The sequence below is a fragment of the Amblyomma maculatum genome, chromosome 10, assembly GCF_055883805.1.
Source record: "Amblyomma maculatum isolate TAMU_Amacu chromosome 10, ASM5588380v1, whole genome shotgun sequence".
Lineage (NCBI taxonomy): Eukaryota > Metazoa > Arthropoda > Arachnida > Ixodida > Ixodidae > Amblyomma > Amblyomma maculatum.
Window position 1 is genome coordinate 161645703 of NC_139353.1, and position 18533 is coordinate 161664235.

Consider the following 18533-nt stretch of genomic DNA (forward strand, 5'->3'; position numbering starts at 1 on the left):
CGTCGTGAAGCTATTCAATTTAGCAGCATGGCCTCCGAGATCACCCCGCTAGGGTTCAGGTGTGAAAAGCGCGGCGTGTTTCTCTTACCGGAAATGGCCCCGCTGCTCACCTATGCCGCCAGGGGCGCTGATGCTAAGGGCGCGGTTAGGGTTAGGGTGGTTAGGGTGGGTCCGCGGTCGGTCGCTGTTCATACGTGGGGGCAATAAGTGCGCGAACTACACATAATTGCATGATTTGTGCACCGTGATTTGGCTTTAGGATGCCAGGGGCGCTGATGCTAAGGGCGCGGTTAGGGTTAGGGTGGTTAGGGTGGGTCCGCGGTCGGTCGCTGTTCATACGTGGGGGCAATAAGTGCGCGAACTACACATAATTGCATGATTTGTGCACCGTGATTTGGCTTTAGGATGCCGCTGAAGGTGAGAAATTCTGGCTCGTCGGTGGTTTGCCGACATAATGCAATTATCAGGCCCGAGTTAAGAAATATTCACCAATTGGAATGGCATTCTGTCTAGAGCAGAAGACACACAGTTGCGAAAATCATTTCATTTTTTTTAAACATAAATTGGCAGAGGTTTAATTTAACGGCAGCTGGACCCCTCATAAGGTTCAATTTGTGTGCTGGCACGAAAAGTAGCTGACATAGACCTTCAGATGCCTTTCTAGAATATGCCCACTGTTAGGATGATTCGCTCTCAATGCCTCCTGATTTTAATTCATATGCTTTCAGCTCGGCTTCCTCAATAATATGTGGCATTTTCGTTTAGTGTCACCTTTAGTTGCCTCCTGCAGTGGTTTTTTTCAAGGCTGTGGCTAAAGGTACGTCGGACGGACCCGATCGATGGTCTTAAAGGTACGTCCGACGGATCCGGTGCGTTTTTCTTCGGGATACGACGGACGGATCCGGGAAATATTTTTCAGAGGTACGGCGGACGGACCCGATCGGTAGGGTTCTTCCGACGGACCCAACGCATTTTTCTCCGATATGGGCCTTGGGATCCGTCGGGAAAGCCGGACGGATCCGAGATCCCCAGATGTGGTTGTAGTGGTTGTAGCAACAACCAACGTTTTTAGATCCCTTGGCAACAACATGGTAGCCATATGTAGCGAAATCGAAGTTGGTATGAGGTGTACGTGGTGTACGTGCGAGGTGCAAGAAGTATGTAGTGCATACTGCATGCATGAAATGTGGAATTACAAAGAATAGTACAGTGGCAAGAATAGTGCCTAGAATGGGTGATATACTACGTGATGGCATGATGATAGGTTTACGTGAGTTGGGCCGCGGCAGGGTGGCAAGCACGACCAGAGCGCAAGCGCATGTAATCGCGGTGTGGACGGCCAGCCCGCGGCCCGCACGCCCGCTCATTTCGCCCACGTTATCATGTGGATTAACGTCTACGACGGTCGTTATGTAGTTTTGATTCTTCAAAGTTTCGTCACTTCCATCTGTGATGAGATGCGTCACGTAACGCATCGCTTTCTGCTCGCATTGAGGTTTGGTGCTGCAAGTTCTACGTAGTACATATACAAGCGGCGCTGAAAAAGCTGGGTGCCGCCGGAGTGTCTCTAGCCCAAGCATCGCGTCATTCGTGTTTGTTGGAGGTGTGGTTTGTGCTTACCGTGAGATGCTGTGATGTACGGATTACGTCCTACTAGAGTGCTGTGTGAGACTACGAAGAGTGCTGTGATGAGTGTGCCGATGTCCGGACGGACATCAGTGTGTCCGTTTATGATCGGCGATGTTGCACGTGCATGTCTGTGTTTATTAGGTGCAGTGGTAATTTATTTACACGCGCTGTGCAACAATCAGACGAAAATGAGTTATCGACAATTTGTTAGCCTGCACTACAGAGCTCAAAACTCGGAAAATGGGAATGCACATGATGCAGTTTTCGCATGTTGGAGTGGACCGAAAAATAAGTGCCCAGCCCACACCGCCGGGATGCGCATTACTACAGGTGAAATGGTTCAGGTTTCTGTAAAATAGCTGCCTGGCACAGCACCTTCCTAAATGTTCAGGCTTTGTACTATTGTTGAAGGCCACTTTATCATTAATAAAGGAACGAATATGCTTTATGTGTTAATGACCAGTGCTTTTTCAACATATGTTCATTTTTTTTTCGTTTTTCCTTAGTTTCCTTTGTTTTTCATGCTAGACAAAAACAAATAGTACACTTTTAAACTTGTCAGTCCAAAGCTGAACATGAATATCTGCCATGCATGTGACAGCTTTAATGCTAGAAAGGTTGACGTGTATAGCATGTACGTAGACGCTGCGACATCTTAGTGGCACGTTCGGCTACTTGCCCCAAGGTCGTGATGCTTAATGCCATTGATAGCAGTCACTCTTTGGTGCAGGTGAAATGCAAATGCTTCTGTTTCCTGCAATATGTCAACGCAAAGTACAAAGCCCGGGCAGTCAAATTAGTCTGGAGCTCTCCACTACGGTATTTTTCATAGCTACATATGTCACTTTAGGATGTGAAACCCTACATGCCACAGGTAGGCTGCATTGTTTTTTAGATTTTGTAACCTCTCATCTATGTTTTGCAACATTTGGCTAATTTTAGTTCTCAAACAGTTGTTAAAGATGAAACCGAAGCAGTTCTTGGCATGGTTTCATTTCCTGCTTGGATTAATTTGCTAATTGCAGTTCTTTGAAACTTGCATCAATGCTGGACAGTTCAAATAGCAGGCAGTTGAATTACAGAAATGATGTGGATCGTGCATTTCAGTTCTGACAAATGGAAAGTAACGGTTCCTTCCTTGCATGCATAGGTGCCCTTAGACAAATACATACTCGGGTGTGTGATTGTGACGCATATCAAGGGTCAACAGAAGGCCATGTGGAGCCAGTGTGATATTCTTCATGAAGGCTAAAGTGAAATTGTACAACAGCTGCTGTACCATGCAGAAAAAAATTGATCATTTAGTGTATGATTAACTTACCATGAATAGCATCTTACTCAGAGTATGATGTAATATATATCTGGTTTAGCATCCCAAAATAACTACGGCTATGAGGAACACAATAGTTGAGGGCTCCGGTATAATTTCGACCACCTGGGGTTGTTTTACATGCACTGACACCGCACAGTGCATGATGGCCTATTGTTTCGCCTCTATTGAAATGCCTCTGCTGTGGCTGGAACCAAATCTGCATCTTTCCGTTCAGCAGCCAAGCACTCTTAGTACTGAGCCAGCACAACGGGGCCAAGTATCAAAATGCATGCCATTACATTTCCTTCTAGCTGGTGGTTTTCTTCACAGAATTAATGTATACAAGGAAAAGTAAATAGCAAGAAAACACTAGTTTTATTGCACATTATATTCACATTTCAGCAAACATTCTCTAGGAAAAAATTTCTCATAATGTCTGCATGGAAACCATGAACTTCTTACAAAAACAAAACAATGCACTTACTCCACTCCAATTATTAATGGGCAAGGTTGCATCTGTGCTACTACACTGCACTTATCACAAAACCACAAGCCCCATCTGCTTTGGCCAATCACTTGATGAAACTAATGGAGACAGATGTCGCACACCACAGACTGGTCGTCTCGCAACATATCTCTGCATATGTTGCATTTCAATTTCATGCCTTTCCACTTAGCTTCAACTGTTGCCAGCATTACTAGTCACCCATCTTTTCTGAAGTTCCTTTTTACGCTGTTGGGATCAGCATCCTTGTTAAGGATGGTCTCTGGAATTTTCGATGCTATCATTTTCACATCTTCCTCATCTGGAAGAACGAAGGAAATGACAAGCTTTGAGCAGAAAAGAATTAGGGAGACTCCAAATCTCCACCTGTAGGGGTATGGTGTGCCAGCGTTAATGGTTCTTGTCTGCAGATCCCACTGTGGATTCCCGTTAATTTACATGCCCTTTGCTACAAACATAATTACTAATTCCTTAATTCATGTCTCTGTTATCTCTGATATACTCATTAGCATACGGTCATAGGCTGCCCTGTTAGGTGATAGACAACCTGGCATAGACCTCTTTAAGCCTCAACCTTTCTTAATTGGAGCTGAAACGTCCCAGAACATATTTCAAATATAACTTTGTAAGCTTGACTTAACAGCTCCTGCCATGTCGTGTGGCCTCATGACATTTGGCTCGTGGCACTTTTGGCTTGTGCACAGGGGTCATCTGTTAAATACTGGTTAACATGCATGAAAAATACATTTTGACACAAACTGGTCAAGTGGCAAATGGTCAAGTGGTGCACTGCAGATTCTGAAATGTATGCCTATATGCATGCAAGGATCGCATCATATAACATGATCAAGAGTTCTATCAGTACCTGTAGTTACATAGCATTTCAATGCCCATTAAAGGACCACCTCAGACAATGGTTGTTGTTACCACAAGACCTGTTCTAACAGCATACTGACACCATTCCACTGAGCGATGGACATGTATATGCATACCCTAGATAGCTCATGATTGTGGATCTCATTTATTTCTATGACTTCAAAGGAGTTCCTGTCGTCAGAAACCCTACACTTTATGAAATCGGGACAGTTGTCTTGAAAGGTGATGAAAAGAAATAACCAGGTTACCTTGATGCAATGCTAAATTACACAGGGTGAATATGCTGCATGAAGATACCAAGAAGCTTGTACAAAGAAAAGTGAGAGTGAAATGGCAGGATTTTTGAAACATTGAGATAAACTACAAACTATACTTGTCAAACCTGTCATTAAGGAATGGAAATCATGCAGTAATCAAAAACACAACATGGAGGCCATTTTAGGTCATCTTCACAAAACACATACCCGCACCTCACACACAGCTTCATACTTATGAAAGAGGACAAACCAATATGCAAGGAGTGTGGAGATGAACAATAAACCATATCTTACACGTGCGCCAGAGTCGACAAAATAAGAGGAAACATTTTGTACAATTTTGCAACAGATCCCTTTCCATCCCAGCATGATCCTAGGAGAGACGTGCAAATTTCCTGCATTTTTGGTTTCTTAAAATGTTCCTAAACAAGCTACATCCTAAAGAACATTTTAGTCATTACACTCAAAATAAATACATTAAATCTTGTTCTTGGTGCATGGCAGCATTAGTCACTTACGCACCATAAAAATCAACACAATGCTGTAAGGTATACCTTGGTTAGCTATGTTATATGAGACAAGCTTTCGGTCTGGTGTGGTCCTTATTCACGTGACAGCGCTGTCATGAGGGTCTATGTCCCAGCGATCGGAAAGTGACCTATTCCAATAATTTTACAAACTGAAGGCGATTCTACAGATTTCTAAAGACTGGAGTGCTCAAATGTTTTATCAACGTCCGCCTGCTTTCACAGCCTGGAGTGAAACTGTTGAAGAGAATACATTTTTGTACATTTAACGTGTTTCTGAAGACGTTGCTTTCAATTACGGGACCCACAAAAAGCAGCCGAATGTCAAACGGCGCCTAGGTAGGCTTTCTAGCAAGACAGCGGTGTAGCGTGGAAAATCGCTCCGCCGGTCCATCGCTGGCGCCGCTGACTTGACAGGCGAACTGTTCAAACTTATAGCTACTGACCACACCTGAAACACTGAATTGCGCATGATCAAGGCAGAATTTCTCTAACACTGAGCACTGGTAGCTATCGATTTCGCGCACAATATTGTGAAAATCTGTCCTCTCTTCGATCATTAATACGTCCACGGTTGAACATTTATGCGCCTCGGTGTAGGCCAGCCGTTGGAACATAGATGCGTGGTTGTAGCAACGATCACTTGCATGGCACACTCTGCAAAATTCCAAGATTCAGCTTCTGCAACGAAATGTGCAGCGCACATTTTCTACCGCGTACCTAAGTCCGGCGATGCATGCATATCGATCCCGATCGTTTCAAAGCTGCGCGGCCGTTCAGTCGGGTCACGCTAACCTCGAGCATGCGGGGGTTTAAACTACATGTACGCAAAATTCAAGAAAAAGATCTTCCCCTAAATACCAAATAACATTGCTGTTCACAAAGAATTCGGATCATTCGCGCTTCCGGCTTTCCGGTTGTGCACTCTTAGGTCTTCGCCTCGACGAGTCGATGTGCAGCTCGCCGCAGTAGCAGCGCGGCAAGTCTTGTGCCATGGCTCTGAGGTAGAATTTAAACGAAGAATTTAGCTAGAAACATCCTGTTTCCTCGGTCTGCATGTGAGGAACGAGCATAATGCCATTTCACATACATACTTTGGACTGCCGAATGTTCTGCACGGCGAGGTGTGTGTGTGTTGTGCCGAATGGATACGTCGAATGGATACGTCGAATCGAATGGATACGTCGGACGTACCTTTAGACACTTCGTTTTTTCAAAGTCCGTACGTCTACTAGCAGCTAATATAACAACCTGCCTCTTAAGAGCTTGAATTTGAAGCTCATATGATGCAAACAGAGCATGCAAATTCACGCTAATACGCCGTGGAAAATTTTAACATACGGTGTTACATGCTTTTCTTTTGCTCTTTACATGGCAAGAATACTTTTTGTTGTGCAGTGCGCTTGTATCGTGAATTAGCGAAAGGCAATGGCAAAATATTGTACTGGAGCTAGGGCTCCAGATTAATTTTTCACCCCATGGAGTTCTTTTACATGCTTTGTAATCTCAGCAATCGAACGTTTTTGCATTCCCTCTTAAATGCTCCAATGAAATGTAGCTCATGGAGCATAAAAAAAAAGTGATGAGTGCACTTACCCAGAAAAACAGAAAAAGACGTGTTTCTGGCAGGACACTCATAATTATTAAAGCTATTATTACGCGAAAATCCAGTCGCCGGCATATGTGGTGGACATGATGGTACCCCAAAACGACTTCAGGTGTCCAGAGAAAGAAATGTGGCAGACACTGCCCTTTTCCCTTAATCTGCAGCCCACTAAAGCACACATGGATTAACATTTTTCGCTTTTCTTTCATCTTCCTTTTGATTTACCCCTTTAAAAAAAAAGTGAACCTGGGTTAAGTAGTAAAATTTAACTACGGAATTCGTCAGTGTAGGTGAGTGCTGGGGGCAGCCTATTTTTGTCGTTTCGCCAATAATTTTCCACATGTCAGTCACCGACTTAGCGTGGAGACAAGTTCTACTGAAAAAGCTAGTAATTTTTTCTCTAGTGTCATAATAAGGTTGTATAGGGAATGTGTTGGATACAGAAGCCCGCCAAGGTTCTACAGCATCCATGCGACAATCGGAGCTGGGCAAGTCATCTTTCTTCATTGGGCATGCAGCCTTGCAATCCTCACAGGCGATGGACAACACACGTTTCCTTGCCACGTAGCCAGCGACATAATAAACAAATTACCGGGTCTCTTAGATGTCTCTTAAGAGAAGAATGGCGAAAGCCAATCCAATAATTTGCCTCTCATCGCTATAGCCTCTTGTCAGCATTCGTTGCAGGGCTACATAGAGGCAAAATTGGTTTTCAGGAAAGGAAAGGCACAGTCATCTATCACTTTATCTGGCAAGTGTGAGTTTAACGGTACACCATGGCCCCTGTTGCGTGGCGAACTTCCTTGGCGCGCGTTCAAGTGTGGCATTGCAAATGGCAGCTGGGACGCATCCCGCCTCGGCCAGTCAGAACGCCGCAAAAGCGGGACACTTTTGTCCACGACATCATGAGCCATTAAAGGCTTTCGCCTTAATAAGGCGGGCATCACTTCGTTCTGCTGAGTAGAAATCATGGTCCACAGGTACTATTCAGCTGCATCGGATTGGAGTGGTTGGCTTTCTTCTAGCTCTCCACCGTCGATCTCGTTCAGTAGTTCCTCCACAGATATATCAATGACTCAGCCACGCTATCATGGCACATTGCCTCCATTGGGACTTCTTTGGGACGAAGCACCAGCGTTGGGTCTTCTTTCTTTTTGCTGTTGGTGGTATTCTTAAAGGGACAGAATGCTGGCCAAAATATGTCATGAGATTATGCTGAAGATGAAAAGATCTTGCCTCATATAGTACACATTGAGGACTACAATATAAAAGAAAAGAGGCTTTACAATTTTAATTTTCCATTGAAAATCGCATAAAAAACCGAGGCGCTATCTAGCGGAGAAACCCTAGTACTTTCAGTGTAGCCCCCCCACGTGACATGTCAGCAACATATCGCTGATTTTCGTAACTGCACATTGTTCTTTTTTTCTTCTGGGAGCGCTTGCCATAATTTATTATATATTTCGCACTCTCTCCAGTGCGTCCTTAAATAAAATCCACCCCCGCTTTCGCACCGCGAGATATGCTTTCAAGTTTTGCCACTAGATGGCGCCACAATGCTTGCAATTTCGGGAATGACGCAATGACAATGCCCACTAAAACTTTCGTCGACGAGGGCGTGCGTTATTGTGCCGTAGCAGCATTGAGTGTGAAACTGAAAAAGACGGTACTCTACGCAAAAAATATCTTATTACTGTCTGGCGAGTGAAAGTTATATTTGTTTTCGGTACGTCTTTTTTTGTCGACCACCAGTCGTCATCGCGGTCGCTGTTCATGGTTTCCAGCACCGGACATAAAAACGGGCGCGCGCATTGATAAAAAAATTCCCGGTAAAATTTTCCTACGGCGTTTCTATCAAAACCGTTATGGAATCGAACATTTTAGACATCAATCTTTCCACTGCGGTGAAAGAAAATCGACACCTAAATTCCAGTGTTCTGTCCCTTTAAAGCGCGCGGCTAGCCACACAATCTTGCGAACGCCGAGCCGACAGCAAAATAATCTACCAAATTCAGAAGACAAAAAGCAGCGCGTGCGATGCGTTCTTACCACGTACGCGCACAACGCTACTGCAGCAATTGCGGGCTCCTTGCTTTGACGGATGGATGGAATATATGAGCGTCCCCTTTGAAACGGGGTGGTAGCAGTAGCTATCATGCTCATTTTTCTCCCTATATCTTAATTATTGTTTTAGATTGGTTAACTATACCATCATTCTATTTATTAAATTTTAATTTCTACGTTACTATATAACCTTACGTCACTTTTCAAGTTCGGCCACTGAAGCGGTGACCTTGTAGTAGAGTATACGCCTCGCATTTAGGTGCGATCCCCGGAGCCGCCCAATATACAACCGGTTTTCCAAAGGGTACAACATTTCTCCCGGCCTGGTTCGACAAAAACGCTGCGCTGATGGTTGGGGATTCGTTCAGCCTTGAAACAATCATAAGTCCACCTCGTGCGGCAGAAGCGCATTATGTGGCGAACCACCTTTGCAGGCTGCGAGTGTCGTTTGAAACTAAGCTTTGGCCCGCAGGAGGTTTTACGGATCTCCTCCTAAGCGCACACCCCTGAAGAAATTCGGGCGACACTCGGAGTGGTCTCGGAGAGGGTACTGGGCAACAGATGTACACTACACGTCTTTTCTTTGTTGCAGAGGCTCTGTCGCTTTCAGTCAACATATATGTGTGAATTATCAGGCCGACTGCACCCTTGGCAAGATTCATCGAGACGCAAAATGAGTCATTCCGTTATCATCGATGATACAATTCCGCTCCTATAGACCGTTTTTACCGAGAGCGAACAGGAGAGGAGTAAAATACTCTCTAACCAGATTCCTTGCGCCGGCTCATTGTTGCCATTACCGAGTGGGCTGTGCATTCGCACGCTTCATGCATAGCAGAGCGGCCTTGCACCTCGGCATTTTGTCATTTGAGAGACTTAAAGGTCAACTCCAGTGGTTTTTTCATCATTTTGTGTTTTTGGTTGAATTACATTCCTCGGCACGTCCTGACTCCAACACAAAAAACCGTTTTTCGAAATTCCAATTAGAAGTAATTTTAAAAAGGAAAAACAGCAAATCGAAACCGAAACTGCTTTCACGGCCAGAAACGACGTCCCACTTGACGAAATGGTGACGTCACACTCAGCATTAGAAAAACACACGTACGCGCGTTGAATGGTGAAAATAACTTATGGAAATCATGAAGCATTGCATAAAATGTCTGAGGTATAGTTCAATATAAGCCTCACAATTTCATAATCACGCGGGAAGTGGACAGTAACGCCGGTATACTGTTTGTGACGTCAGAAACTCAGTGTTGCCGGCAGAAATAGTCTCAACTTAGGCCATGAAAACAGCATATTTTAAAGACGTGTTGCGCGCGAACGGATTATTGTACGGCGCCCAAATTTTGTAGAATGCGTCAGGACGGAGAGGAGAATCTACAGTAAAATTTTTATTTGAATATTCAAATGTCAACAAAAACCTCCGGAGTTGCCCTTTAAATACCTTTATTAGCGCCCCTTTTAGTGGTAATGTCATCGGTAAAGCAATGTGTGATCGTGGACGGCGCAAAGAATCAAAGAAATCGCAACATGATTACCAAGAGCGTATGCGGCAAGCATGCATCGACAGTCCGAGTTCGGCTGTGATATGTTTCTGCTTCACCGCCTCCCAGTCTAACCCTATTTAATTCGCCTATGAACGTTTTATGTAAGCCAGATAAACTTAGTACCAATGACGGACTCGCGAATATGATGCCCACTTCACTTCCTCCGCCGTAGTAGCCACGCACGCCGGGAAGGCCGTGCCTCCCGCAATTCCTCCGTGCCAACGATACGGTGGATCTTTTCCTCCAACGCAAGAGCGTGCTAAAATCTGTTCTTCACTTGACCAACAAGCCGACAGCAAAAAAAAAAAAATTAATAATAATTCTTGTGGATTTCTGACCCATACCGTGTTTTGATAATTGCAATACAAACAAGTTACGCGACACATTACCGCTGGTGCGGCGCGCGGCTCATTGTTTGCACGCTGGCTCCGCTGCTAAGGCGTCACCGAAATATACATCTTTCTTTTACTGATACTATGGGATCGGCAGTAAGGCATTTCAATGAGAGACCTTTACTCTAGCGCTGAGCAATTACAAAGCGTCGTCGGATGTGCCTTCGATGCGAAACAATTTAGGCCTAGCGACGACTAGGGAGTAGCGCTCGACGAAAGTGCCGTAGGCGCCGCTTTCGTAAGCACTGCTGTATGTGCTGTGAATTTGTCGTTTTCTTTCATGGTGCCGCTGAGAGCGTACATTTTTTGACGTTTTGCTCAACAATACATCGTGCAAACGATGCAGCCACGACGTACGGGACGGGGGTATGCACGATGTTGTCTCGCCGCAGGACGAACACCAAGGCTTTATAAAAACGTCGACGGATGGTATTTTAGACCCCACTTCTTTTAAGTGCTAGTCTTGAACCGTAGTTTAACTCGAAAGTATACATTGTTGAAGCGGGACAGCTCGATCGTATATCGAAATGGGTCACACTTCATGTTAAATCAATGCGGCGATAACTGGAAAGCATATCTGCATTCCGAATTCGGTAGCTGCCCGTACGGTTCATTCGCTGTGTGTTTGTGTGTGCAGTTACCATTGCGATAATAAAATATAATTGAAAATACATGTATCCTCAAAGATATAACAGATACATATCCTCACTGCTGAAGTGGAGCGCAGTCCTTCGCAGCCACCTCGGCCGCTGTGCTGTTTCCAACAGCAGCCGCTATGTCAAACGGATGGTATACGGTTTCCTGGCGCGCTCAAACAAAGCACAAATAGCACCACGAGCACCGCGAAACAGCACTTTTACACTGCCGCACCGCAGCATCAACACGCACAGCACAGCCCAAGATGGCGTCAAGAGGCGCCGGAGCGGACGTTTCGCAGTTTGGCTCATACGGGGCGCCACCATCAATTTAAGATGGCTGCACCCAGGCGTCGAAACTAAAAAGGTCTATATAATGGGTGGTTTACGTCATCAGGATGGCCGACGTCATCAGGAGCGACGCCTATAAAGACAACATCACAGGAAAGCATCTTCAGTGAGCTCGAAAAAGACAGCTGGCAACGGACGTTCACCACGCGTCTTTTATTTGTTGTACAATTTATTCATAGCTCTTCAAAAACATAGTGAGGACCAATTCCTTGTAGTCCCATGCGCCCACTAACGTGTTTGAGCAAATTGCCTATAACTGTTTCCGCTCTTGTAAGCTCGTGTTGTGGGAGATATCGAGGTTAACACTGGTCCCTCGGTGGACGAACTTTTCGCAGAATGATGGATGGGCAAAAGGCAATTCGGACTGACAGCGCGGATATTAGAGCAAGGTTAGAAAGCAAACGTCCGAATTATTTTAAAACAAGCATTAAACAGGCACAAATATTGCCACATAAACCAGTAAAACTGAGTAGGCTGATTTACTTTCACCTACGCAAAGGCACCGACAAAACAAGACACGGAACCAACTGGCGGACGAGCAAAGAGAGCGAAGAAGACGAGCGCGTGCCAGTTTCCCGAGCTCGCCACATGGCGGCGCCAGTAAGAAAGCAGGATCGGATTCAAGATAACGAGGGAAATTGTTTAAAGGGAGATAACGCAGTGAACTACATTACATCAGTTATAGCCGAGTCATTTAAGAGCGACGATAGGGTAATCTCCGCAAATCAGGAAGCAACACAAGGTAGCAGAATACAAAGCAGCTTAGAACTGACCAATCTAAACTGGAAAAAGGCAGAAAAAAATATTCCTAAAAAACACATCTACACGAATAGATGGAATTCCGATCAAGCTGATTAATGAACTCGGTCCAAAAAGTAAGGAAGCGTTGTTAAAAGCTCTGGAAACCGTCATAACGAATAAGCAAATTCCGAACAGCTGGCGGCAGAGTAAAATGAATTTGATTTATAAAGGCAAAGGAGACAGGATGCACATAAAATCCTACAGGCCGATTACCATAACATCTGTTATGTACAGGTTAGCCATCCAGGCGGTGAAATTAAAGGTGCAAGCATGGGTAAAAAGTAACAAGATACTCGGAGAACTTCAGAACGGCTTTAGAAATGGTAGGCGCTTAGATGATAGCCTCCCAAAGCATCGAAATATCTAGAGTGGAAAACAGACCTTTGTATTTGGCCTTCCTGGACAACAATTCGTAAGCAGGGAACTCCTGTGGAACATATTAAAAGAAGAAGGTATCGGTTAGAGATAATAGAGTTCCTACAGGAAATATACCGGGATAACAAAGTAGAAATTACGTGGGAAGGGATAAGAAAGATGTCAAAGTATGCAAAGGATTAAGACAAGGCTGTCCTCTATCACCGGTGCTGTTCATGCTTTATATGATAAACCTTGAAAGGAGGATACAAGACAGTAACCTAGGTTTTAACCTGTCGTATAGATTAGGTGGAAAGGCGGTCGAGCAGTGCCTCCCCGGTTTGATGTATGCAGACGATATTGTGCTGCTAGCTGAGAGTCTGGAAGAATGGCAAACTCTAGTTAAGTATTGCGGAGACGAAGGGGATGCTCTAGGCTTCAGTTTCAGCGCAGTTAAGTCGTGTCTGATGATTTTCAATGGCTCAACTGATCAGGATCTTAAAATACAAGGCCATGAAATACCTTGAGTAGCAGAATATAAATATCTGGGGGTATGGGTAAACAAAGGATTGGCATACATTGGAAAGCATGAGCAATCACTTAAGGCCAAAGGGTGAAGGAATGCCGGGATAATGAAGCATAAGGCATTGTGGGGATACAATAGGTATGAGGTTTTGAGGGGTATTTGGAAAGGAATTATGGTGCCCGGACTTACTTTCGGAAATGCGGTTCTGTGCCTAAAATCAGAGGTACAGTCGACATTAGAAATAAATCAGAGATCCGTCGGACGATTAGCACTAGGTGCCCACGGCAAAACTACAATTGAGGCGGTACAGGGAGATATGGGCTGGACATCTTTCGAAGTACGGGAAGCTCAGAGTAAAATATTATATGAGGAACGCCTGAGGAAATTGGACAGTAACAGATGGGCAGCTAAAGTATTTAAATACCTCTACTTAAAAAGCGTTGACTCACAATGGAGGAAACGAACTAGGAAACTAACTAGTAAGTATGCTAGTCACAAGGACGGAGAAATAAAGAGCATTAAGCAACAGGTGAAAAACACAGAAGGCAAAAATTGGATCAATTCTATGAAAAAGAAACAGAGTGTGGAATTATACCGAAAGTGGAAAATGCAGATCAGAAAGGAAGATTTCTTTGATAACTCAAGAGGCAGTGCCCTACTTTTTGAAGCTAGATCAGGGTGCCCTAGAACACGCAGCTACAAAAAGAAATTTAACAATGGAGATGACGCATGTGCTGTATGTGGAAACTCCAGTGAAACAATTGACCATATTATACTCGAATGTAATGGTATCCATCCGGAAGTTGGTGCAGCTGCAATCACTGTTCCTGAAGCTCTGGGGTTTAGAGATAACAGTGGCCGGGTGAATAAACCGGCGGTGGAAACTAGCAAAAAACGATTGGAAGATTGGTGGCTTAAAAGCAGAGAAGTGACATAATGTTAGTAATGTAGGAACAAAATTTAATAAATAGAATGATGGTTTAGTTAACCATTCTAAATCAATTATATTGAAAACAAACTAGAATTATTCACAGACCAGTGCGCTAAACTGCTAAAACTTGAAAGTGCCGTTTGTGACCTTGAGCGCACTGTGCAGCAGCAGCAACAAAAATTAAATGATATGGAAGACAGATCCAGACGCATTAATGTTATTGTATTTGGTGTCTTAGAAGATCCTAAAGAAACTAAAGCAGACATTGAAACCAAAGTGATAAAGGAAATTTTTTCCGATAAGCTTGGAATCTCTGTGACGTCAGTGGAAAGGATACACAGACTCGGGCGAAGAAAGACTGGACACAACAGGCCAGTTATCATGCGACTATATGATTTCAGTGAAAAAGTAGCCATTTTTAAGAATTGCGGCAAACTGAAAGATACCGGCGTAAGCATTTCTGACAATTATTCACAGGCAACTCTGCGGAAAAGGAAACTTCTTTGGGAATCAGCTCAGAGTGATAAGCGCGAGGGGGCGAAAGTGAAGCTTGTGCACGATAAACTGATTATCAACAACACTGCGTACATCTGGGACTTGGAAACAAACTCTCGTATGAAGCTGTCGGCTACCAACGGGAACCCACCTAGTCCTCAGGAATGACACAAGAAAAAGCATGAACTAAGATTACTAAACGTAAACGCGCGAAGCATTTTAAATAAATCAGAATCCCTCGAGTACCTAACGCTACTGCACAATCCTCACGTTGTTGCTGTGACAGAAACATGGCTGCACGGCGATATTAGGAGTGAAGAGGTTTTTCCTAGCTCATACAATGTCCTCCGCAAGGATAGATCAAACAGAGGAGGAGGTGTGGCGCTACTCATTAAAGACAAATATCAATATGAACCACTCCCCTTCATTAGTGACCACGAAAGCGTGTGGTGTAAACTAGTTATACCTGATATGACACTAGTAATCGGGGTCATTTATAGGCCTCCAGCAAGCCCTGTCGAATACCTCCAAAAGATTGATGAGCATCTAAGCATAATAACCAATTATAGAATCATACTTGTAGGGGACTTTAATTTACCTGGTGTAGATTGGGATGCACGTATTCCAGGGGCTATCGACCGGTCTCATTGTGATACCATGTTAGAGATTATGACTAAGTACGGCCTCATTCAGACCGTCCAGAAACCCACCCGAACTCAAGGAAACTGTCATTCGTTGTTGGATCTAATATTTTTGTCAGGAGAAGCTTTTGATTATAAAATAGATATTTACGATGAAATTTCAGACCATAAAATTGTACTTGCTACTATTAATATTAACAAGAAATGCGCCTCTAAAAACAAGATGGTAAACATTTACAATTTCAACGCGGCTGATGACACTTCAGTTATTGACTACTTGGAATCTGCTTTTGATGTAATGCCACAAGATGATAGTGTCGAGAGCATGTGGCAATATTTCATCTCAACAGTGAGGCATTGTTTCAAACAGTTTATTCCACTGAAAAGAAAACGGTTACGAAAACAAAATCCGTGGATCACGAGAAGTATTATTCACTTAAAACGCCGTCTACAACGTGCCCGCAAAAAGAAACCCAGACGTGACAGTGTAGTTGCAGCTCTCAGTGCGCAAGTGCGAAGGGATTTGAAGAAAGCCAAATCGCATTTCCTTTCTACCACGCTGGCGGAGTACATACAGAGCGCGCCGCAGAAATTTTGGAGATATCTCTCTGGCTCCAACCAAGGCATAAATGGAGTACTAATAAATGGCACTTTAAGCTGTGAACCGAAGTCAATCGCTGAAGCCTTTAATAGCTTCTTTGTATCTGTATTTACTCCAAAAAGAGACGAACCATTGATGAAAGCGTCAGACCGGCATTACAGTGATGGTATTGTCATATCACGGGAAGGTATAGTCTCCTTGCTCTTAAAGCTGGATTCTAAGAAATCACCTGGTCCTGATAAGATTCCTAATGAATTTTTGAAGCGTTACTGTGAATGGGTTTCCTATTTTTTAGAAAAGATATTCGTAGCATCGTTACGTGACTGCACTGTACCGAGTGACTGGCTGTTAGCAAGAGTTGTTCCGGTTTTCAAATCTGACGACAAATTTGTTGTTTCCAATTATCGTCCAATATCTATCACATGTTGTGCATGCAAAATGCTTGAGCATATAATATATAAATATCTTGTAGAATACATTGAAAATAATAGACTTTTTTACAGCAAGCAGCATGGCTTCCGGAGTCGTCTATCGACAATAACACAGCTTTTTGAAATTACTCATGCTTTTGCGACAGCCATAAACTCGAGAGAACAAATTGATGTGATTACAGTGGACATGTCGAAGGCATTTGACAGAGTGTGTCATACGAAACTTTTGCACAAGCTGCAAGAGTTCGGTATCGACGTGCAAATTATCAGTTGGATTCAGGCTTACTTGTTGAACAGAAAACAGTTTGTGGTTATTGATAATGTTTACTCATCAACATCCCCAGTGTCATCCGGTGTACCGCAGGGGTCCGTTCTTGGTCCCATATTATTTTTGTTGTACATAAATGACATTGTAAAGGACATGCACCCTCTCGTTGAAGCTCGATTATTTGCTGATGACATCATATTATTCTGCCGCATAAAAAACCTGCAAGACCAAGTCCTTTTGAATGACTCTTTAAAAGTTGTGTATGAATGGTGTGTTAAGTGGGACATGGAAATCAATTTTGAAAAGTCAATTAATATGATTGTGTCGAACAAGAAAACCCCGTTAGTGTTTCCGTATACAATTAATAACATTGAAATAAAACGTTCCACAAGATTAAAATATTTAGGTGTTACGATTTCTCATGATTTGAACTGGAGTGATCATGTACAGAATATTTGTGGAGCAGCCCAACGAAAGCTTGGATTCCTACGGCGAAAGTTAAGAGATGCGCCACCGGCTGTAAAACTAAAAGCTTATAAATCATTGGTAAGGCCAAGTCTGGAATACGCGAGCATAATTTGGGATCCAAACCAGAAATATTTCATAGATAAGCTTGAACGGATTCAGAGATTAGCAGTGAGGTTCGTGTTTTCTCGCTATCGAAGAACACAGTCCGCAACCGAACTTATTTCACTTGCTGAGCTGCAAACCTTGGCTATTCGTAGAAAAATTGCTAGGCTCAAGTTCCTTTATCAACTTTATAACAATAAACTCAATTTGGATTCCGGCTTGTACTTGCGGCCGCCCGGGAGACTGTCATCTCGCACTAATCATTCCTTTGCAGTGATGTCGTATGTGCCAAGAGTTGATGTATTTAAATTTTCGTTTCTGCCTAAAACAATCATTGAATGGAACAACCTTGACCGAAGCGTATTTGAAAAAACTTGTTCTTTAGAAACTTTTGAGAAAGAGTTGGAAATTTGTTGTACTGCTTGAATGTACAGTCATGGACAATATTTTGCGAGACGCCGGAGCCCCGTTTCAAAGCTGCCTCTGGGCCACTAGGCGGCGTGGTGCGCGCGTCGAGGTTGCGCGGGCCGATGACTAGGCGCATGCCCGTCCTATATGCGTCCGCTGGCCTTTCTCCTCGCTCGTTTTGTTTGAAGCGCTGCTTATTCCGCACTTGGGCGCGGCTGGCGCTGTTTACTGCTCGCGCCGCTCGAGCTATGCGGCCGTCGTGCTCGGCGTGCAGCCAGTCGAAAGCGATAACAGCGCTCGTGCACGGGGCCCGCCAACTTTATACCGAATCATTTAGATCTGTTTCTTTTTTCTTTCAATAATAACATAACTTCTGGCATGCGATAAAGGTCTCGTTTCTGCAAACTGCCCACTGCGATGAAAACATCTCGATAAAGACACTCGGTCCTTATGCTTCAACTGCGAGCGTTAGCGTGCATCGCAACTCATTCATAGTTATTGTGCCGACCAAAAGCGTAAAAGAGAGAAATAATCCTTAAGCAACAAGTTTATTGTCATAAAACAAAAAATAAAAATAAAACAATGCAGACATGACTGGCAAACGAAAAATACCTAATACTTGGTGAAACCGCCATCAGCAGCGATGACGCTTGCCAACCGGCGTGGCATCGATTCGTAAAGGGAACGAACCACATCTGTGTCCGCACGAAGCCTTTCCCATTCACCTCTGATCGCTTCCCAGAGTGTGTCTGCGTTGGCATTCCCAATGTGAGAACTCATCAGGTGAGCTTTCAATAGGCCCC

The 18533-nt window shown here is 43.9% G+C and overlaps 1 long non-coding RNA gene across 1 annotated transcript in view; it reads left to right on the forward strand.

Moving 5' to 3' along the window:
- Positions 1–325: 325 nt before the first annotated feature.
- The window catches only part of LOC146177807 (uncharacterized), a 40625-nt gene continuing 22417 nt past the window's right edge, over positions 326–18533 (forward strand). The window contains exons 1-2 of the long non-coding RNA XR_014701092.1: positions 326–417; positions 2360–2503. This is a non-coding gene — a long non-coding RNA (uncharacterized LOC146177807). The remainder of the gene's footprint in view (positions 418–2359; positions 2504–18533) is intronic.